Source organism: Hemicordylus capensis, chromosome 2 (genome assembly GCF_027244095.1).
Source record: "Hemicordylus capensis ecotype Gifberg chromosome 2, rHemCap1.1.pri, whole genome shotgun sequence".
In the NCBI taxonomy this organism is placed as follows: domain Eukaryota; kingdom Metazoa; phylum Chordata; class Lepidosauria; order Squamata; family Cordylidae; genus Hemicordylus; species Hemicordylus capensis.
The window spans coordinates 316,203,747-316,226,725 of record NC_069658.1 but is presented as its reverse complement, the minus strand read 5'-3'; the positions used below and the strand labels follow the sequence as shown (position 1 = coordinate 316,226,725).

The 22,979-nt window shown below is 43.0% G+C and overlaps 1 protein-coding gene and 1 long non-coding RNA gene across 3 annotated transcripts in view; one reads left to right on the top strand and one right to left on the bottom strand.

Moving 5' to 3' along the window:
* SLC6A11 (solute carrier family 6 member 11) overlaps nt 1-22,979 on the top strand; it is a 283,028-nt gene that overhangs the window by 189,884 nt on the left and 70,165 nt on the right. The window lies entirely within an intron of this gene.
* On the bottom strand, nt 1,357-22,784 carry LOC128344477 (uncharacterized). Its single transcript, XR_008315875.1, has 3 exons — nt 22,712-22,784; nt 4,802-4,884; nt 1,357-1,632 (listed from the first exon to the last, which is right to left on the bottom strand). It is a non-coding gene; the product is annotated as an uncharacterized LOC128344477 (long non-coding RNA).

Here is a 22,979-nt window from a genome sequence, read left to right as displayed (position 1 = left end):
CCTCTTCCTTTTATTTCATTTTATTTGGCTATGTAAGCTGCATTGAGAATATTTTTAATTGAAAAGCTATCTATCTATCTATCTATCTATCTATCAATCACATTTTTCTACCGCCTGATGTAGATCTCTAGGCGGTGTACAAAATTTAAAATATTTAAAAGTCACAAATTAAAATACATGACAATAAAAACAATATGATAAAATTATTGAAACAAGTTTTAAAAATTATTAAAATTCTAATTAAAAGCCTGAGAGAACCGGAGGGTCTTGAGGTTCTTCCTAAAAACAGAGAAGGAGATGCTCTGATTTCAGCAGGAAGTTTATTCCAAAGCCCTGGGGCAGCCACAGAGAAGGCCCAGTCCTGGGTCGCCACCAAACGAGCCAGTGGCAACCATAACTGGACCTCTCCAGAAGATCATAACAGGCAGCAGTAATTATGACAAAGGAGGTGCACTTTCAAATAGCCTGGACCCAAGCTGTTAAGGGCTTTATAGGTAATAACCAGCATTTTGTATTTCACCTGGAAACATATTTATAAAAATATTTATAAAATATTTATATAAATAATAATTCCTAAGAGACTTAGTACCTTTCCCTGGACTTCTGGGAAATTTATTTATTTTTTAAATCTCTGCTGCATGTCTGCTGCATGTCTTAGTAAACTGAAGCCACCACAGTAGCTACACCCTCACTGGTGTGGGTGAAGTTTTAAAAAGTAATTTGCCTGCCCTGCCCAGTAAATATGGAGGTGGGGAGTGATTAATGAATGCAGAAGTGGCTTGATAATTTTTCAGTTTTCCCCCAATTGGAGGGGGATGCACACATCCACTGTTCATTATGAAAATATGTCTCGAAGGGTCATCTGGCTGACCCAAGAGAGGAGAGCTGGTCTTGTGGTAGCAAGCATGACTTGTCCTCTTAGCTAAGCAGGGTCTGCCCTGGTTGCATATGAATGGGAGACTTGATGTATGAGCACTGTAAGATATTCCCCTAAGGGGATGGAGCCACTCTGGGAAGAACAGAAGGTTTCAAGTTCCCTCCCTGGCTTCTCCAAAGTAGGGCTGAGAGAGATTCCTGCCTGCAACCTTGGAGAAGCCGCTGTCAGTCTGTGAAGACAATACTGAGCTAGATAGATCAGTGGTCTGACTCAGTATATGGCAGCTTCCTATGTTCCTATGCGTTCCTATGACATATTTTGGTGATGCACAGTGGGCTTGAGGGGGAAGGAAAGAGTCTCCCCTTGCCCCACTCAGGTGACAGTTCAGTGGTTGTTTGAAGCTCACAGTGCTGCACATGCACAATACTCATCCAGATGACAAGCAATGACATTTTAAAAATGGAAAACTTTCCACTGGAAAGGCTTATTTATTTATTTAAAATACTTATACTCTGCCTCTCCATTACACTGCTGCTTGGGGCAGCTCATGGCGTTAGTGAATATATAATGAAATGGATACAATATCAAGTTTTTTTTTTAAAAAGACATTGAAGTGGTGGATAGCTTCTGTCTTTTAGGATTGACCATCAACCGTAAAGGAACCAGCAGTCAAGAAATATGCCGCAGACTGGCACTTGGTAGGGTTGCAATGAAGGCCTTGAAAAGGATATTTAGATGCCGTGACGTGTCAATACCTACAAAGATTAGAAAAGTTCAAACAATGGTTTTTCCCGTGACAGTCTATGGATGCGAAAGATGGACTTTGAAGAAGCAAGTTAGAAAAAGTATTGACATTTTTTAACTTTGGTGCTGTATAAGATTTTAGAGGATACCATAGACAGTAGTAGTAGTACAGGCATACAATGGAGCACTGAGCAATGCAACTACACCACTTGAAGCTACACCTCTATCCTGACTGTGGGAAACAACTAACTAGGGGTGTGCACAGAACCGTCTGGCCCAGTTTGGTTTGAGGCCGGATTGGCCTTGAACGGAACCGGGCCAGTTTGGTCCCCCCCCCCCCCATTGAACCCCCCTCCAGTCTGGTCTGGTCCCGGACCAGTTCACAAACTTTTTTAAAAAAAATTAAGTCAAGTAAGTACCTGTAGCCCCATCGGGGGGGCTTGCTGAAGTCATGTGTGCGTGTGTGTTCCATGCGGGTTCCCTCTCCCCGTCATCACCGCTGCACCTGGGTAAGTAATGCCTTTTCAGCCCTTTCGGGCCTCCATAAGATCGAGCAGCCACCATTTTGGTGGCTTTCTGAGGGCATTTGTACATGCATGACGGCCGCCAAAATGGCGGCCGCTCGATCTTACGGAGGCTTGAAAGGGCCGAAAAGGCATTACTTACCCGGCTGCGGCAGTGATGATGAAGGCCGGTGGGGGGAGAGGGAACCTGCGTTGACACATACACACACACCCCGCGGCTTCAGCAAGCCCCCAAAGGGGCTATAGGTACTTAATTGACTTAAAAAAAAATTTTTTTTAAGTTTGCGGACCTGCTGGACCAGACCCAGTGGACCAGACCCAGTCCAATGGAACCGGGGGGGAGGTTTCGGTTCGACCACAAACCCCCAGACCGCTGGACTGGACCGCACATCCCTATAACTAACTGGAGGTTACAACCTCAAAGTTTTCTAACTTCTGCTTCAGTGACTCCTGTAGTCAGACAGTGAGTGAGATTTTTTTACTGTTTGCCAGTGCAGAGATCCAGCCCCATACATGTTTGAATATTTCTCATAAGAGGCCCTCAGTGTGTCTTCTAACACTGAAAACAGGCATTTTAAAATATTCAACAATTAAATATCTAACATTCAACTAAAAAGCTAACAACATCCACCCATGTCCAGATTTTTATACACAACAGAATCATAAAAGTGATTTATAAAACAGCAGTGGCATCTAATTATTGCATGTTTGTTCTATACCTGAGCTACAATAGTTGATATCACTGTTTAGCTGCAAAGAGTGTCTTTTATCAGTGAAATAAGATTTCTTTTTTCCTATAATTGGTCGAAGTGGAATTTACCTCCTCCATATTTGTATTGCCTAATTGTATGATTTACTTTGGCATATTAGATAATGCTGGGTCTGTGGTATTGTTGTAACATAACTGTTAGTAAAGGTGTTTTAGTTTTAAAAAAGCCTACTCTGGCTGACTTCCACATTAACAAACTGTAGGTGATAGGTGAGAAGCGGTGGTGCTGCTGAATTCCCAACTAAAGCAACATTAGCATGAGGGGTGGGAAAGCAGATTTCAAAAACGTTCCCTTACCCTCAGGGACATACTTTCAGGTGGCACAAAGTGCTTCCAGCAGAAGGTCAGGTCTCCCCTACCCATGCTGCACACAGTTCCTGGTGCTGCATTAGTCAAACCCATCAGCAGCATCAGCTTCTCATGTAGCACCCATGCTTTCTTAGTAAGAATGTTGGCCTCTGAGATCAGCTACTGGTATCAATGCTGAAAATAAAATGACTGAGTTTAGTGGTTCTCATCTATTTGCATGTTTTCCTAAAGAGAGAAGCACCTGTTTTATGACTGGTGGCTGTGAGCTAATCTTCCTTCCCCATGCCTCAAAAGTGGCTAGTTGGGCTTGCAGGAGATATCAAACTGAGGGAGCCATCTGGTAAGGAGATATGCTAAGGAGAAGTCTTGCGGTGTACCCTTTCATTATAATGCCTTAAGCTATAGAAATTTGGCAAGACTCCTCTCCCCCACCAATATATGGGATAACTATATAGGTGCAGGAATTTAATGTACATTTCATGTAGTTTAGTGAAGCATGGTGTGGTCTATATCAGAGGCGTAACTAGAGAAAACGGCGCCCGGGGCAAGCACTGAAATTGCGCCGCCGCCGCCCCCCCAGCATACATCTGACTGACACACATGTGTTTTTTCCTCACAACAACCCTGTGAAGTTGGCTTGTATCTCAAACAACAGAATTATGATGCAATGATTGATGATACACACCACATTATACTTAGGTTTTTCCTCACAAGCAAGAGACAATCTCCAAAGGTCCTGGCATATAACCCCCTCCCCCATTTTTCTTGCCAAACTTTGTGTCTTTAGCAGCTTGACTAGCCGCCAGCAAAGCAATGGGGGGGAGCACGCGGGCCGCCAGCAAAGCAATTGGGGGGGGCGCGCGGGCGGCGCGGAAGGGACCGCTCATGGGGGAGGGGGTGCCGACGCGCTCCCTTGACTGCTGCAGTACTGCTGCACTGAGCAGGAGAAATTTGTATTAATTTTTTTTTTAAAAAAAATTGGTCATGGCGGCGCCCCCCACGTGACCTGAAAAGATGGCACCCGGGGCACCTGCCCCCCCCTATAGTTACGCCTCTGGGTCTATTTAATATGCATCTACATGCTTGCTTTCCTTCTTATAGCTGATGTCCCTCAGCAATATATTGTGAGGCTCAGGGCAAAACTACACATAGTGTTTAATCTGTTATTGGCTCCTACAGGCTTAATTCTCTTTCTTTGATAGCAACCACAGGGGTCCAGTCCTATTGGGACTGTGGAATGGATTGTGTGGGGTTCTTTAACCCTTTGTTTACAGCTGCAAATACCAGGAGCTTTCCCAGCAGCAGGCTCTACCGTGGGTTTACTGTGAAGCTTAACTGCGAGTTCAAAGTCGCCCAAATAAACTGATGTAAAAAATTGATTTCTTTAACGCCAGATTTAAATCGGGCTACATTATTAATAAGCAGTGAAAAACCCAAATTGTGTGTGAAGTGCTCCCCCGAGGACTTTGTGGAGTAAATTTGGCCAATTTGTGAATGCACAACTCCATTGTGGAGGAGATGTGAACTAAAAGCCAGGTGTGGGAAACTCCCAGCCCATAAGAACTCAAGAGTATATACCTGTTCCTGAACCAGGCTTCTCGGGGATGGAGGTTAAAGAACTGAGTCAGATAGAAGTGGTAAGAAATGATGTTCTAAACTGTCTGGGAAAACAAAAAAATAGCAAATCGTGAGGGCCAGATAGTATCCATCCAAGAGTCATCAAAGAAATCAAATGTGAAATTACTGAACTCCTTGCTAAAATATATAACTTATCCCTGCAATCAGGCTCTGTATCGGAGGACTGGAAAGTAGCAAATGTAACTCTGATTTTCAAAAAAGGATCCGGGGTGGTCCAGGAAATTACAGGCTGCTTAGCTTAACATCCATTCCAGGCAAATTGATGGAAAGCATCCTCAAGGATAAAATTGTAAAGCACATAGAAGAACAGGCCCTGCTGGGAGTGAACCAGCATGGCTTCTGCAAAGGTAAATCTTGCCTCACAAACCTTTTGGAGTTATTTGAGAGTGTCAAGTGTGTAAATCAAGGTGATCCAGTTGACATAGTCTACCTGGACTTCCAAAAAGCTTTCATCAAAGATTCCTGAGAAAACTTAGCACTCATGGGATAAGGGACAAGTAGATGTGTGGATTGCTAACTGGTTGAAGGGCAGGAAAGAGAGAGTAGGTATAAAATGAGAGTTTTCACAATAGAGGGAAGTAAGAAGTGGGGTCCCCCAGGGATCTGTACTGGGACTGGTGCTTTTTAATTTATTCATAAATGATCTAGAAGTAGGGATAAGCAGCGAGGTGGCCAAATTTGCAGATGATACCAAACTCTTCCGGGTAGTGAAATCCAAAACAGATTGTGAGGAGCTCCAAAAGGATCTCTCCAAATTGGGTGAGTGAGCGACAAAATGGTAAATGGGGTTCAGTGGTGGCAAGTGTAAAGTGATGCACATTGGGACGAAAAACTCCAACTTCAAGTATCTAGTCCAGTATCCTGTTTCACAAAGTGGCCCACTAGAAACCTCTGAGAAGCTGTCAACCCGAGGTTGGGACTGGGAGATTAGTATTTAAAATATATAGATGTTACTATAAATAATATGTTTGTGGCCCTTTTGTTCTTTTAAACTCTTTTTTTCTTACACTTCCACTACCAACTTCTCACCTTAATTGGGTTTCGAACACATATTTTGGTTATGTGTCTGAGGGTAACATGGGGAAAAGTAAGCAGACTCAGTTGGAAAAGTTTAAAGTTCTAAACCAAAATTAAATTTTATTCTTGAACAATAACTTCAGTGGTTTGTTTTTCACTTCAATTTAGGGTAAAATGTGTAATGGTGTCTGAGACAACCTCAGTTTTTCTCAAATCTAAATGAAAAGTCTGTATACCATCTCTTGTATTTTGAACTTGTATTCAAAAGCTCCGCCTGTCCCTCTGACCCAGCACGTGGAACAGGTAGCACTTCAGAGAACTCTACCCTGGGGGTCCTGGACTTCAATATTCTATTTAGTAGCCTAGGTAGCCAGGGCTGCCTGACTGCATTTCCCAGCATTGTTGATGCCCATTTACACCATGACAGCTGACTCCTTCCGAGCACTGCCTAACAGCCTATCTGTGTGACATCCACAACCTTCACACCAGGCAGGCAGGTCACCCTGTGGTCTCGCTCTATGCCCCTAATGATCAAATTGCCCACTAATAGGAGCCGCCACTCCCTGGCGGACTATCCTCTGTGTGAGAGGATATGGGCACATCACCCAAGAAAGGGGTTCCTTCTAAGAGAGCATTCCTCTCTTCCTCAAAATGATGTCATCGTCCTCCTCCTCCTCCTCCTCTGTGACCTTCATTCTCCATGACAGCAGAGAGGCTGTCAGCCTGGGAGTGGGATGCCTCTATCACATCCTTGAGGGTCTCACCCACATACCTCTCTGTCTCCCTGAGTTTCTTCAGGTCAGCAGGCTTGGCTCAGGAAGCAAACTTGTTCCCTGAGAGCCAATAGCTCCTTGCACTGAATGTAGACCCACAACTTCTGCACCTCAGGCAGATAGTCATACATGCAATATTCTGTGCAATACACTGGGAAGGACCTCATTTTGTTCTATGGAAATTGTGTTTGCTACTAATATTGGAATGTGTATATCATGAATATGATTGGTGAAACTATTTTGCAGCAATATTTTAGTGCAAAATTTATAGAGAATTAATTTTATAACTACTGTAATTGGCAAAAGTGCACAACATTTGGAAAACTAAACCATTGTTTCAACAAAATGTGGGCCATCTTAATAGTAATAATAATAGTTTCAACCATTCAGAGAAAATCAGCCTTATGTCACTTGAGCTTTTCAGGTTTTCCATGAAACACAAATCTGTGTAGGGGGTCCACAAATTTTGGCTGGAATTTGTATCCAGTCATTGTTTCTGTTTACCAATCTTTTTTGATTGCAGCTCTACAGAGGCAAAGTAAGTGCTACCTGGCAAGGAAATCTTACAGGCCAGGAACAGTGAATGGTGCATTTTTGTTTCTAAAACCCCACTTCTAATCCATGACTGACTAATGTACTGTACAGTGTCCTGTGGGTATTGTCAGCACCATTGTGGGAGGTGTATACTTGTAACAGCAGCATGCATGCAGTTGCAGACGAGCACAGATCTGTTACACAAATGCTGGAATTGCATGACGGGAGTTGGGTGAGCCATTACTTCCATTGGCCTTACTCTCACACAACTGTGGTCACACCATTCCACTGTTTGTGCAACACCATTCTTGCACAGCTGTAGGAACACTGTTGTCATCAGTGTACAGCAGCTCCCACAGTACTGGCAACACCCATGGGACACTGTGCAGTATGTCAACCACTGATGCTATATCCTAGTGCAAAGTGAAATCTGTGAAATGTATGATCACTACTCACGACATGGCAACCAAATTAATAGTTCCTTAAATAGATGTTTGCTTTTCATGTATTGTTTATAGTTTCTCTTAAAACGGTGCAACATAAAAAAAATGGGAGAAGCAAAAGAAAGGAGAAAAGTACATCAGGGAGGGAGCAAAGGAGGACAAGGTGGTGCTCCATGACCATATACAACAGATTATATAGGAGGTGGTGGTGGTGGTGGTGGTGGTGTGTGTGTGTGTGTGTGTGTGTGTGTATCCAAAATGTATGATAAAATCCTCCTTTCCACTGAGCAGAATATCACAGATGTTCTGTGGTATGGTATCACATATGTTCTATCTTGTGGTATGATTGCTCACTTCAAGGAAACTTCATCACCTGTATGATCACAATGTCATCTTCAACATGTGTTATTCTTCTGCAATACTGATACAGAATGAACATCAATTTATCAGACTAACAGAGGCTCACTTCATCCGTAACTACCCTTGTTCATAATAGTGTTTTGTATTTTAATACCTTAGTATTTTGTATTTCCCCAGAAATTCACTCTACCTTGTTTTTTCCCATTTCTTTGCTCCCTTCTTTCCCCATTTCCCCTCCTCAGTGTACATGGTGTTCATATGATTTTGCTGTATATTGCTTTTCTGTATTCTGAAGTTGTAAAATGAGAATGGCATTGTTTTATATTACAATATTCTTTCAAAATAAAATGCCTTTAATAAACTCATTTACAGGGGGAAATGCTTGGTAAATGGAGGTAAAGCTGCTGCATGGCCACTTAGCAGCACTTCTCATGCACAACTGTTCCATTTGTTTACAACCGTTGTAAATCTCTAAATCTCCATTGTTTATAACATAATCTGTGCTACAGTCCTTCAACAGTTATTTGCCATAATAAGCAAACAATTACAAATAAGAAATAGTTGTAAAAGCTGCTGGAAAACATTTGCTGTATGAGTATGATTTTGCCGTGCTTCCAATATTTCTTTAAAATTTCATCAGGCAGCCTGAAACACTTTCACTAACGTTAGTTGCCTGTCAGAGTAGATCAGCAACTGTACAGCTAAACTAGTCTCAGCCTCCTCCCAGAGGAATGGTTCAGATTGTTTGGGTGATCTGAAATGAACCTTCCATTTGGAAGGAGGACAGAAAAGAACTGAGTCTCAGTAAGTACGAGAAGCTCTTCAAGTGTATTCCCTTTGCCTGTTCTCTTTTTCTCATCCCCAGTTTAATACAAATCTTGGCTTTGATCTAGAGTATTCCCTTCAAAGAAAAAGAGGTGGACATTCTTTTCATGTCATCAGTGCTTATTTCAGAGATAAGGGTAAGGGCCATAATTATTCTGATTCTGTCTTTTTGGATTAGCAGAATTGTTCAGGTAGCAATCCTGTATTTGCAAAATTTCTTATTAGAAATCTACTATTTCCTTTCTTTCCGGCCAAATATCAGCCTTTCCTAAAATTCCTGTTCAGAAGCTAAAAGTTAAAAGGCATATACAAAGATAATGTAACATATGTATGTTTGTCTTCAGTGGTTCTAAACTATTTATATCTTTACTAATACTTTAATCTGCACACTCTAAAGTGCAGTAAACATAGGTACCGAACACCCTCTCCTAAACACACACACACACACACACACACACTCCACTTTCAACATCAGTGTGGATCCAAGCTCTTCCTTTTTGCTGCTGTCACAAACATTTGGCTTTCGTAGTCTCAGATTGGTTATTTTGCCATCCAGTCCCAGATTTCTGAAGATCCTGCAACTCAGAGTTCCAATCATCTCTCCCCAGGATGGCACCTGCCATCACAGGACTCTGTGCTTGAGCCACCTTACTGCTCTATTAAAATCTTTAGCATTATCCTTTCTAATTGGGCAAGTTAGACTGAAGATACAGTGAGCAACACCCAACAAGCTGTCATACTTCCACAACCCATTCTTCATTCTTTCTTGCTGGGAGAGGTAGAAAGATATGCATATGCTCCATTAAATCTTTGGGTTAAACCTTTTTTCTATTCCTAAAGCATACTGTGAGCTTAGACAATTTTAAGAACTTAAATATTAGGGATTTGTGAAAGAATTCAGGTACAAAACGATTCTGAGAGTTGATTCTCTGGTAGGAAATGATAGTAGATTCTCTAATTTCCTACCAAAGGATCTACTCTCAGAACACCTCAGACACTGAAAACAACAAAACCCAGTGCCCCATGGGCTTGTTGTTTTTGGGGGTGGTTGGCAACCTATGTGCGCTACACCACAATTCACTCTGGGCCACCCTGGTGCCCAACGTGGAGTTATGGGGCTGCTGAAATTCCGCATTATTCCCTATGGGGGAATAGCTTAAAGATGCTCAAGCTTCAGAAAAAAATTAAAAATCACCCCTTTCAACAATTTACTTGAAATGTGGGTGGTAGCAGGTAGGGGTGTGCAATTCGGGTTTTCGGTGATTCGGTTCGGGACCCGAACCGAATCACCCCCGATCTGTTCTGTGCCCGAATCTGGGCCACCTGAATCTACACTACACTACCACTCGCTCTGGGCCACCCCAGCACCCCCCAAGTGCACTTATGAGGCTGCTGACACCTCAATGCTTCTCTATGGGGAAAAACCTTAAAGATGCGTAAATTTTAACAATTCCCCAAAAATCAGCCCTCTGCCCAAATCCTTTGAAAAAATTCAGGTAGCTTCCTTGACCCTACCTGGCACTTCCACCAACCCCACACTGCTCTAGGCCACCCCTTTGCCCCCCGCATGAAGCTATACATTTGCTGACACCTCAATGCTTCTCTATGGGGGAAAACCTTACAGGCGCGTAAACTTTAACAATTCCCCCAAAATCAGTCCTCTGCCCCATCACTCTGAAATTGGGGTGGTAGCCTCCATCCATTAGGCACTACCACCCCACCCCACTCTTTTTGCCCAGATCCCACTCTATGCCCCCAAACTGCCCCAAAGACACTAAAACTTCAAAAATTCCCCCAAAATAAGCCCTTTGCCCAATTCCCCTGAAATTTGGGTGGTATCCTCCAACCATTGGGCTCTACCACCCCACCCCACTATTTTGCCCCTGGGACCCAAAATTCGGGCTGACATCACTTCAGACCTTTTTGCATTCAAATCAATGGATGCAAAAAGGCGGGAAATTCAAAGAGAAGTCATCCTGAATCACCCGAATTTTTCAGGCCCGAAATTCGGGTGATTCGGCTCAGCCCCCCAAAATATCGGGGGACATCGGGGGTGATTCGGTTCGGACCTGAATCACCCGAAATTGCTCATTTCGGGCACAGATCGTTCTGTGCCCGAAATTTTTTTGCACATCCCTAGTAGCAGGCACCCATTGGGGCACTACCACCTGACTCACTCTTCTGCCCTCGAAACCCCTTTTCTGCCACAAAGTTATGCCAACTTCAAACAAAAATTAAAACACCCCTTTGCCCAATTTATTTGAAATATGGGTGGTAGCTCCCATGCACTCATTGGGCACTGCCACCCACTACAACCTGCTCTGGGCCACCCTGGTCCCACCCCCAGGGGATTTATAGCTAAGGCTGATTAAATCCTCATTATTTCCTATGGGGAAAAGCTTAAATACATATGAACTTCAAAAATATTTTTTAAATCTTCTCTTTGCCCAATTTCTTTGATAGTTGGGTGATAGCTTCCACCTATTGGGTATTACTACCCACCCCACTCTTTTGCCCCTGGATCCCCCTCTTTGCCTCAAATTGATTCAGATTTGGAAAATTTGGGTATAAATTAAATATGGGGTGATTGGGGGGGAAGATTCGGACCCAAAACAATTGGGGGTGATTCAGTTTGTGTACAATTGAATCAAAAAATTCAATTCGTGTACATCCCTAATAAATATTTGCTTTGCTGGATGAGATCAGAGTTCTATCTGGTCTAGCTGAACATTTCCCACAGCTTCTTGGCCCTGTTCTGTTTCTGTACACCACTCATTCCTGGTTTGATGATAGCCCTTGGATTTCCTCTATTTTCCTGTTTTCCCTGCTCTGTTCTCCACCTATCAACTCAGGTTGGGCAGAGTTGTCCTCCTCTGTTTTTATCCAACTTCTGCTGCCACCTCTCTTTCAGTTTGCTCCAGCATGGTGACTGTCCTTCAGCAAGCTGCTGGGGGATGAACCACATCTCTGTGCAGGGGTAAGTCCAAGCACACTGGTGGCATGGGGCCCAGACAGAGGAAATTCTAAAAAGGATGAACATTGAATGGTAATTGGAATGCACTGATTGTTTAATTGCCATTTAATTACTAGATTCCAATTTGAATACATTAAATCAAGGCGTCAGTTGCTTCATGATCTTCAAGAAGCCTGCCGCCACATTGCACCCTGTCTGCCACTGCCCTGCCACACCAATCTAAGCCTTTTTTGCTGCCATGTACGGAGCCAGGGAGTGGTGGGTGAGCTGATCAGGCCTCTCCCGTGGTGGTGGCGGTGGGTGCAGCAGCTGGTGGGCCTGTCTGTCCAGGCCTTACTGAGCACCGGCAAGATGCTCCAGAGCACCTGCGCAGTTTATCGAGTGTTGCAAGCCCATGATATCACACACATGGCAACCACACACATGGTGGTGAAAAAGGCATAGATTGGTGGGGCAGTGGCAGGCTTCTGGGGAGGCCCCCCTGGACATTTTCAGGCCCCCAAAATGCAGGTTCCTTTTCTTTTCTCCTTAAAGTTTTTGAGGGGGGCCTTCTGATGGGGTAGGGGTTCTGAAGCCCTTTAGGTCCAGGCTCCAATATTACCTAGGTACTCCACTGATCAGTCATTGTACAATTGTACAGTCATTCACCCAAAACACCTAGAGGCAATAAATCAGATTGATGGCAAAATTTGTTCCTAAAACTCTGCCTTAAGTTGAAACTTTTTAACTTGAAACTGGTTTGCAAAACAGGAAGCAATGTTATGCAATTTCAAAAAATCATTTAAAATCATAGGAGTGTCCAATTGCTTTGGGGTTTGGGTAGTAGTTTGCACCCATGGGTGCCTACCACCCAACCCAGTTTTGGAGGCTTGAACCAGTTTGAAACAGTTCAAACTGGTTCAAAACAAACCAGGCTCAATTTGCGAGCAGAAGCACCATGGTCATTGGCAGCGGAGGTTCCATATGCAGATAGGGAGGAGGAGCCTGTGAGAGCAGAAACACCATGGTGATTGGTCAGTGGGGATCTGCTCTGGGAAGAGCAGAAGGTTCCAAGTTCCCTCCCTGACATCTCCAAGATAGGGCTGAGAGAGATTCCTGCTTGCAACCTTGGAGAAGCCACTGCTGGTCTGTGTAGACAATACTGAGCTTGATGGACCTATGGTCTGACTCAGTATATGGCAGCTTCCTATGTTTCTATGTTCCTTATGCAAATAGGGAGGAGGAGCCTGTGGCACCATGGTTATTGAGCAGTGGGGATGCCATATGCAGATAGGGAAGAGGAGCCTGTGATGCTTAAGGATAGTTGGAATGCAACTGTTACTGTTTCGGAAGATGTGCTTGACTGTAGAGAAGAGGAATCTATAAATATATAAGTGGGCAGGGGTTTGCGAAGAGAGAAGACATGAGGGAGGAAAGAGCTCCTTCAGGAGAAGGAGGCTGCCATTGTGTGAATTTGATGAGTAAACAAGATGAACAAGATCTGTTAACTCAGGAAGGGAGAGAAAGGGGGAAAGGGAGGGGATGAAAGAGGGGGCAAGCAAGTGGAGGAGAAAGAAAGTGAGAAAAGGGAACGAGGGAGGAGAGAAAGAATGGAGGGCAAGGGAAAGGCCTGAGCCTATCAGCACCCTGAGGGATGAGCAACCATGCTGGTGCCTAGTGGCAGCAAGAAAGGGCCCAGTCAACCACTGCTGCTGTTTGGCTACCAAGGCCATTGGCAGAGGGAGGGAGGCAGGCAAGGGACAAGCCCAGGCCTGTCAGTGGCCTGAGGGAAACGAGCGGCCATGGTGATGGTGGCAGCGAGGAAGGGCCCAGTCAACCACTGCTGCTCCTGTGAGGAGGAGCAGGAGCGAGGCTCAGGTGAGGGTGGGGAGATTTCTGGGGATAGGGAGCTGCAGCTTGGCCAATAGGCACCAGCAGCGCTGTAGCCACGACCAAGAGGGGTGAGGGGATGGAGTAAAGGGATGGAGGAGTGACCAAGAGGAGTGAGGGGGGTGGAAGCAACTGGATGGAGGAGGAGCAGGAGTGTGGCTTAGGTGAGAGTGGAGAGATCTCTGAGGTGTGGGGGGCTGTGGCAGGGGGTGAGGGGAGCAAACAAATACTAGCACACAAATGTTCTGCTTGGGTTAAGCCAGTACATATATAAAGCTGATATATACTTCTTTTAATAAATAAAATAAATCAACCTCTGAGCCATTTTCACTATGTAAACTGCCCTCCCCTAAAGCTGTTATTTTGCCCCACAGGGGAAAACATGTAAGTACCATCTATAATCATAACAGACTATGCCAGAAGATTTATATTTATTTGAAATAATTCAGATACAAATCTGAATGCATAATTGTGCAAATTAGCATGCTGTCTTGCTCAACTCACAAACAATCCATATACCAGATTATATTCACAGCAAACAGTAAATTCTCAAAAGAGGACTTCTTATTTCTACATTCCAAATAGTGCAATAGGTGGATTTTTAAAAAAGTAATTATATGTATGTTTTTGCATGGCATGAGGTTCATACACAATGTTACTCAGCCTCAAGAAGTGGCATAGATCTCTGTCTTTCCACTGAATAGTATTTCAGTGGAAATACTATTAGTATTTAAGTGGAAATATTGAAAAAGTCTACTATAGGTTATTTTTTTAAAAATAGAAAGCTATCTGGTCTGTGAGCAGTCTCTGACCTTCTTTTCCTAGGTGACCCATATGGTTACATTTAGTTGGCATAAATTTGGGGTATATGCCAAGACCTGCTGAGACATAATCTTGGTAGTCTGAGAAGAAATCCTCATACATCTTCATAATAGGTGGCTATTTCAGAGGACTGCAGAAAGCAATCATCCCAGCTCTAGTAGCTGACTTTCTACATTGGTTGGCACCGCAAAAACATGGCACAAGTATGACTTTTCTTCCAAGAAAGATTTTGCTTAATTTTAAGGAGGGATAGGTTACTATTAATAATGCTGTACAAATTAGCATTTAAATATATGTAGAGTTTTCTGAACTATAGTATTTGCTTCTGGAGACAGCAATGAATCAACAAAAAAACTTGGAGTGTTTAGGTTCTTCTCTCCCTTGGTTCTCCTTTCTCATAATGAATATGCTGTATTCATTGGCATCTGTAAGTAACATTAGCAGAAGGTAGGAGAAGGACTGCCTAGCAACCCACAGAAATCCAAAAGAGAGGTGGAAAGGAAGTGATTTTCATGTAATTATTCACTGCTACAAAAGCTGTTGTCAGGTAGACACTAGAAACATAGCTGTTTTATTATTCCCCTAACCTACTTTTAATCTTTTGAGAATCACTCCCATTAAAAGGGGGAAAAGAAAGAGCTTAATTCAGCCATTTTATGCCTAACTATTTAAGTTCTGTTTTCTCCCCTAATGAAGCCTCTGCTTACAGAAGCTGTGTTGTTGTAAATCCCAGGGTAGTAAAAACTCAGAAACAAAATGAGTGCTGTATCCAAACTTCAGCACATTTTCTGCTGTTTATACACACAACGTAGAGTTCATATTTTGTTTTGCTTGGTTTTCCTATTTAATTACCACTTTTAATGGCATGACAAACTGAAAGGGTAACAAGATTATATGTACACATAGCAATGAAAGGCTTGGATTCCTCTGGTGGAAGGTTAAACATGTGTCATGCCAGAGCTGTTTCAATGCTAACAGCTCCACTGAGGGCACTGTTTCAGTTTTGTCAGTGTTGTTATAGCCTAGCATTTGGATCTGTCGTGACTTCTATTAATTGTTGATTGCTAGAATAGAATAGTGTCCTTGTCTGAGAGCATATAGTTGATAGTTGGATTGTTTATTTGATTTGCTCTTATTTGAATTAATCCCATTTCTAGAAATATATTGACTTAGATACCCCTTTTAATTCTGCTTTTCCAGACACTCTTTAAAAAGGGAAGGCTTATTTAGATATTGGAGGAACTAATATTCTTAATTATAATAAAGTGAAAATACTGCAAAGATGTGGTAGAATTTTCTAAAGAGTTTTTGGCTAAAATTTGAATGTTTTAATGAAAGGAGGGGAATGCACCATGGATTAATGTGTTTGTGGGTACATGTGGCCAGCCTCTATTTGGCCCAGTCACTCTGCATAACTCCTAGTGATTCACCAGCGGGGAATGACATCAGCTTGCTGCAGGGCAAGGCCTGGAAGGACTCACATTGGCTGGCTAGGTGGTGGCTTGACCTGTGGTAGTTTGGTCCATGGTTCCACATCATAGGTGGAGGGGCCAAGGGGGTCTGCTGTGGGTTGATTTGGCACGTGGAAAGGTGAACAAGGAAACCAACAGAGGGGGAGGATGCCTCACATCCAGAGGGGGAGGATGCCTCACATCCAAATCACATTTCGGGACCAGGCCAGTTCGCAGTCAGGGGAGATTAAGTAGATCTGTCTGATCGGGGGGACAAGTTGTTCCCCCGCAACTTGCAACAAGGCATTCAGGAGGCTCTAGTGGGGTGGCAGTAAGTGGGCAAAACAGTGGTTTGCCCCACTTCTGTGGCAGGAGAGTGCGGGCATGGGGTATGTAGATTGATTAATGGTGTTCGGCTGGAGGGCCATTTAAGGTGAGTGGAGCCATGGGAGAGCCCTTCAGGGTTTTTGCGACCCGGAGGGTTGGGAATGGCTCCTCCTTGGGAGGTGGTTTGGCTCACCACTCAGATTTTTGCGGCTTGGGTTGGGGTGGGCTGTGTCACCGTCCCCTCAGCAGGGGAAAGCTTCACAGTGAGAATATGTCAGGACCTGGCGCCTGACAGAATCAGCACCCAGTCCTTCACCCTGGTGTGAGATAGCCCTCCTTAGGAGGCTTTCTCACTTGGGAGGAGTACCCACACTCTGGTTATTTAGGTACCTCACTGCAAGTCTTATTTCTGCTGTACATCAATGGTCCTATTTTACTCCATTTAAGTGTGTACTGTCTTCATTATGGCCTGGGGTTGCAAACAGGCAATTCATGCCCATTCTTCCTAATTCGGTTTTCGGCTTTCTGAAAACTGATTTTCAGAAACATTTGGTCTCTAAATGCTTATTTCTTAATTTAATTTCCATATCTAGGAAAGATAGGGAAATTAAGATATTAGCCTCTGAGAAGAATCAGGTGTTTCCCCCTTCTCTCCCCCCACCCCCGCACCTCGCTCATTATCTCTTCACCAGACAGGAAACTGTGTATTATCACATCTAAGGAATATAACAGCTGGGGTACCGAGGTTTTCATCTGTACTCATTTGTTTTACTTAAACTGACGATGGTGTGCCACACCGAAATGTCTTATGTTTTTATGTTTACCAACTTTTAGTTTTTCTTTGTGTGAGCAATAAAAAGATCTTTTTGTTGATAATATTTGATATTTTTGCCCTAATATGTGCCATAGTGTACTGTAGGACACACAGGACAGGACCCAAACTAAGACATGACTTCACATCATTGAAATAAATGAAACCAGTAGTCAATTCCCCTTAATTAGACTAGATCTTGCCACTATATGCCCTGATTGGTGTAAAAGGCTACTGCACACAACAGCATGACAAAAAAGGCACTGGGGATTTCTGAAAAATTAGAACTGAAATATTTAATTGATAGATAATTCAACAAAAACTTCAGTTTATTGAATTATGGGAGCCTTTCTATTAGGGAGGCTAAATTTCATTTAAAGGCAGTGGCTGACAAGCTGACTGATGAAGCATGCATATTAGCAGCATTTGTAGGGACGCCACAGAAGCCCTTGTGCAACTTCCCAAGTTCTCCTGCACTTACACTGTTGTGCAGTAGTGTTAATAGTACTGAGCATTGCCCATGCTCTTGAAAGACTCTCTAAAATCAAAAACACGTCACTAATCCTTAGTGATGTGTTTCCATTCTTACAGACCACTTCTGGAGTGCAAGCAGTACTCAGAGATATTAGTACTCTTGCAAAACATGTGAGTGCAAGGGGGTGGGTTGCACAAGGGCTCCGATGCATCCGCACAAACCCTACTAATGTTCCTGCTTCATTAGTTAGGATGTCAGCCAATGTCAGTAAAGGATACGATATTTAAAAGAACCAGTCCTTACAGTTGGACACATTATATGTGGACATGTTCAGTGTAAGATCACTGAAACATTCAGAACTTCAGATTTGCAAAACTCCAATTCAAGAGCCCTTTTTACACATTCATAAATGTGTTCAGTAAACTGGGGGAGGGACACAGAAATGTCCAACTTGTCCTACATGCATTCATTGGAACATCTGCAAAGAGCTTCTGCATGTACAGCTGTATATGTAAGGGGCTCTGCATGTAGCCTTGCCCTCTGGCAAAAGCAGAATCCCTGACTGTGTGGAAATGGCCTTCCATATACACACCTGTACCCACAAAAATTCCCTAAAGATATTCTCATGAACATATGGTCACTGAATGTGCTTTCTGAATGCCTGGAAAGACTTAAGGGCAATTTAGTGAGGAAGAAGGAATATACACATTATATGAGATATCAAAAGAAATATTAAATTAATGTATGTGTTTCAAGCCAGAAAATATGCATTTTAGGATTAATGAAATAGATCACATAACCACCTAATACTTAGTTAAATTATATACATGGAGACAAAAACACCTATCCCCATGTGTGGCTGCAAGGACTTCTGCTCATACACAGGGGAGAAACAAAAAAATGCTTTCTGATAGCATCCCTTTTATTTAATAGTGTACCACCCCAGAGGGCCTCCTACTTTGGAAGAGGGTATTATGTGGGCACTAGTAGCTGCTGCTAGAATTTAATGTTTAAAAAGTTACCTCTGCTTATTAGAAGGAAGGGCCATTTTCTTTTTCATACTTTGTCACCAAGCCAAAATAGTAAATAAATGTTCTACATTGTTTAGTATTAGTTCCTGGCTTCTTTTAAATTGCAATAAAGGTAAGTCCTATGGGAAACCTTCTTAGCAGTTTAGATGGAAATGTAATGGCTGCTGATATTTAGTTTATCTTGGAAGTAGTACCCACTTTCCAATTGCTTCTCCTTTTAGCTTGATATTCTGCTGGCATTATTCATTTATTATTTTATTTAGCATATTTGTGTGCTGCCTGATATTTGTATCTCTAGGCAGTGTACATAATTCAAAATACAACAAATATAAAACAGAATAAAAACAATTAAAACAATTTCACAGAATAAAAACAAAACAATTTCACAGAATAAAAACAGTTTAAAATTAATTTTAATGAGCCTGAGAAAACAGGTTTCTTGACGGTCTTTTAAAAAGCAATTAGAGATGGAGAAGCTCTTATTTTGACAGGGAGCATATTTCAAAGCCCTGGAGCAGCCACAGAGAAGCCCAAGTCCTGAGTCACCACCAAAGGAGCCAGTGGCAACCATAACTGGACCTCCCCAGATTATCTTAGTAGGGAGCAGGAGTCCTGACAAAGAAAGTTCTCTCTTAAATACTTTGGATCCAAGCCATTAAGGGCTTTATAGGTAATAACCAGCAGTTTATATTTCACTCGGAAACATATCAGCAGTCAGTGCAGTTCTGTTAAAATTGGTGTTATATGGTTCCTTTGGGTTTTCCCAGAGACCAGTCTGGCTACTACATTCTGTAGCAGTTGCAATTTCTGGAATATGTACAAAGGCCAACCCATGTAGCATGCATTATTGTAAAGCCAGGAGATTACCAGCATATTAACATCATTTACCTTCAAAACTGGGCATAGCCAAACTTGATTAAAAGTGTTCCTCCACTGCCTTAACCTAAGAAGTGCACTGACTGCCGATATGTTTCCAAAACCAAAAAGAGTTTTGGATCCAAGAGCACATCCAAACTATTTACTTCTTCTTTTGGGGGGAGTGTAACCCCATCCAGAAAAGGCAGATCTAAATCATCTCTCAGGTCTTGACCCCTCACAATCAGTACCTACGTCTCATTTGGATTCAATCCAATCCAGAATACAGTGAATTCAATTCAATTCAATTGATTTGAATTTAATTTAAATTGAATCATTTAGATACAATTCAGTTTGTTATCCGTCATCCAGCCCTTTAGTACCTCCAGGCAGGCATTTAAGAAAGTTATGCCATTTCCAGATGAAAGTGATATGGAGAAATAGGTTTGGGTATCCTCATAACACCGGAAACAAATCTCCTGGTGATCTCTCCCAGAAGTTTCATGTAGATATTTAAAGAGCATTGGAGACAATATGGAACCTTGTGGAATGCCATACATTAATTCTTTGCAGAGCAACATTCTCCAACCAACACCATTAGGAATCTACCAGAGAGGTAGGAAAGGGAGCTGCTGTAAAACAGTGCCACCCAATCCGACCTCCCTCAGGCGACCCAGGAGAATACCATGGGTGATGGTAATGAAAGCCGCCAAGAGATCCTAAAGGATTAGCAGGGTCACACTCCCTCTGTCAGTATGTAGTTGGAGATCATCCATCAGACCGACCAAGGCACTCAACCCCATAGCCCACTTGAAAACTGGTTTGAAATGAGTCTAGATAATTAGTTTCTTTCAAAACTGCGTGTATCTGAGAGACTACCCCCACTCAATCACCTTGCCCAACCATGGAAGATTGGAGACAAATCTGTAATTGGCTAACTCTGAGGGATCCAATGCAGGTTTCTTCAAATAAGGTCTAATAATAGCCTCCTTAAGTCAAGGAGGCATCCTGCCCTCCCTCAGAGATGCATTTATAATGTTTACCAGACCCTTTCTGATAGTACAGTTATCAGATAAAATAAGCCAAGTTCGGCAAAGGTCAGGAGAACAGGTTGTAGGACGTACAGTCTGAAGCAGTTTATCCACATTCTCAGGAGTCACAAATTGAAAGTGATTCATTCTGATCCTATAAGAGGAGTTGCTGGACACCATCACAGTAGACTCTGCAATAACTATGGAATACAGTTTGGCCTGAATACGAAATATTGTATCCGGGGGGAAATAAAGACATCACAGCAAGTGACCGATGGTTCCAAGTGAATGTTCAAGGGGGAGGGGGCATTTACTAGCCCTCTCACAACCCTATACAACTCAGCTGGACATGGAAGTAATGCAGGCAGAAAAGCACCACTTCTTTGCCACACACACTTCCAGAGTATAGATCTTCAGATGTGCTCTGTGTTGTAAACTGTTGGATTTGTGTCGAGTCTTCCTCACTTGCGCTCTAGTCATCTACTTTGCCATCAGCTGCTATAATTCCTCCAAATACCATGGAGCTAATTTTGAAGCAGATTGGAGAGGACACTTAGGAGCAATTGTGTCTACTGCGCTCTACTGAGTTCCTTATTCCATGTTTGCACCAGAGCATCAACAAAAGCATTGACAGAGCCAACTCTAAACTCGTCTAAGGCTTCTTGGAATCCTTGTGGATCTAATAACCTTCTCAGGTGGACCAAAAATATGTTGGAAATCTCCAAGTTAGTGGGTGTGCTTGTTCACTCACTAATGATAATGCTGATATATAAGTTTTATGTGAGCATGTAATAATTTAAATTGATTGTATACTGTTGTCCTGCAATTTAATAACATGGCTGCTACCCCCATCCACTGTAGTGGTTTAATCATATCAGTGAAATGTTTGTATAAAATATGCCTTTCCATCATAACAAGGGGACTTCACACATAATGGCAGCCAGTAGGAGGGAACCATAGGTTCCCAGGAAGTACAGGCTTCTGGCACGAGCCACAGGTTGCAGCCTTTTTGTGAAACCAGATGTGTTGGGTTGCCAATGTCAGGTTCCCTCTGCTGTCTAACATTTGTCAGGGCTGAGACTTCAGAGATGAAGTTGAATGGAGAATGTTGGGTGACAGTGGAAACCTGACCTTGACAATCTGAAATTTCCAGTTTTAGGCCACAACTTGTGGCTCAGGAGTGCACCCTCCTCAGGAAGTTTCAGGTACAGTCTTGTGTCTTATTAATTTTTTTAAAAAAAATTGGTTGGAGACTGCAATAAAGTTTGACGGACTGAGTACAACTTGCTGCCATTACATGTGAAGCCATCCCACAATCCCCTTTTATAAGGCAACGTACAAAAATTAAAAAAATCTTTGATAAAAATCCCCTTAAAAAATCAAGTGGCAGTAGTAGAGAGCACCAGCATTCAGGGGCGTAGCAAGGTTGGAGTGGGCCCAGAGACAAGATTTTAAAATGGGGCCCCCCCACTCAAAGTCCAGGGCCTCCGCACACCCCAGGCCCCCAAGGATTTAAGTCTGATATTCCAAAATAAGTATGCTGCCTGGAAATACATTTCACTGAATACACACACGCACACGTCACAATATATAGTGATATACATTGAGTACTATACATTTGTTTTACTTTTAATGCCTAGAACACAATAGAAAGATGAATGATTAAAATGGGCCCCTCGCTGCAGATTAGCAAAGGAGACTTTCAACCATGCAGGGTGAGCCTATGTTTGTTTTCTCAGAATTCTGAACAAATTCAGTCAAGTTTGATTCCAGAAGGTTTTTCACAGGAGGCTTTTAAAGCCCTTTAACACACCTCTCCTCTGGAATGGAGGTGCTGCATTCACATGTTGGCCAGATTTACCCTGAAGTCCCTGCAAGTGATTGGGGAGCAGTTCACACACAAGAAAAATAAAATAAAATAAAAGCAGAAGACATGCTTCACAGTTCTCACTCAGACCTTCTGGGTTGCAAAACAACTTGAACATAAGTGCATTTATAAATGAATGAATAAAATAAATATAATACTGTTTCTTCCAGAAGTTTTTGTAATTTTCTGCCATGAAACAAGCCACGTATAGGACTTTTTAGATAGTTTTTTTTTAAGCCAGCAAATTTTCCAAGCTGTTTAAAAATAAATATTCAGAGACTTCTCAGTCCCTCCCCCCCCCCATATCAAAGCCCTATGGTAAGCAGATGCCTATATATCCGGGGGGGGGGGAGAAGGTAAGCACAAAAAGGAGTTCACACTCTACCTGGCAGCAGGGGGGTCTTCTGCTGCCGAGAACACTCTGGCTGCCTCCTCCTTCCTGGCTGGCTTGGGCCCTACTCGAGTTCAGGCTTTACTGCGGCCTACACGGAGGCCTCCGGGAAGCCCCGCCCACCCGCCGATCAGCTGAGAGGCGGGAGAAAAGGAGCTCTTTGCAGCTTGCCTGCTGCTTCGATTGCGGGCCAGCAGAACAAGCAGGAGAGACGGCGAAGAGGGCAAGGGGCTGAGGGGCCTTGGGGCTGGGCAGGGGGCAA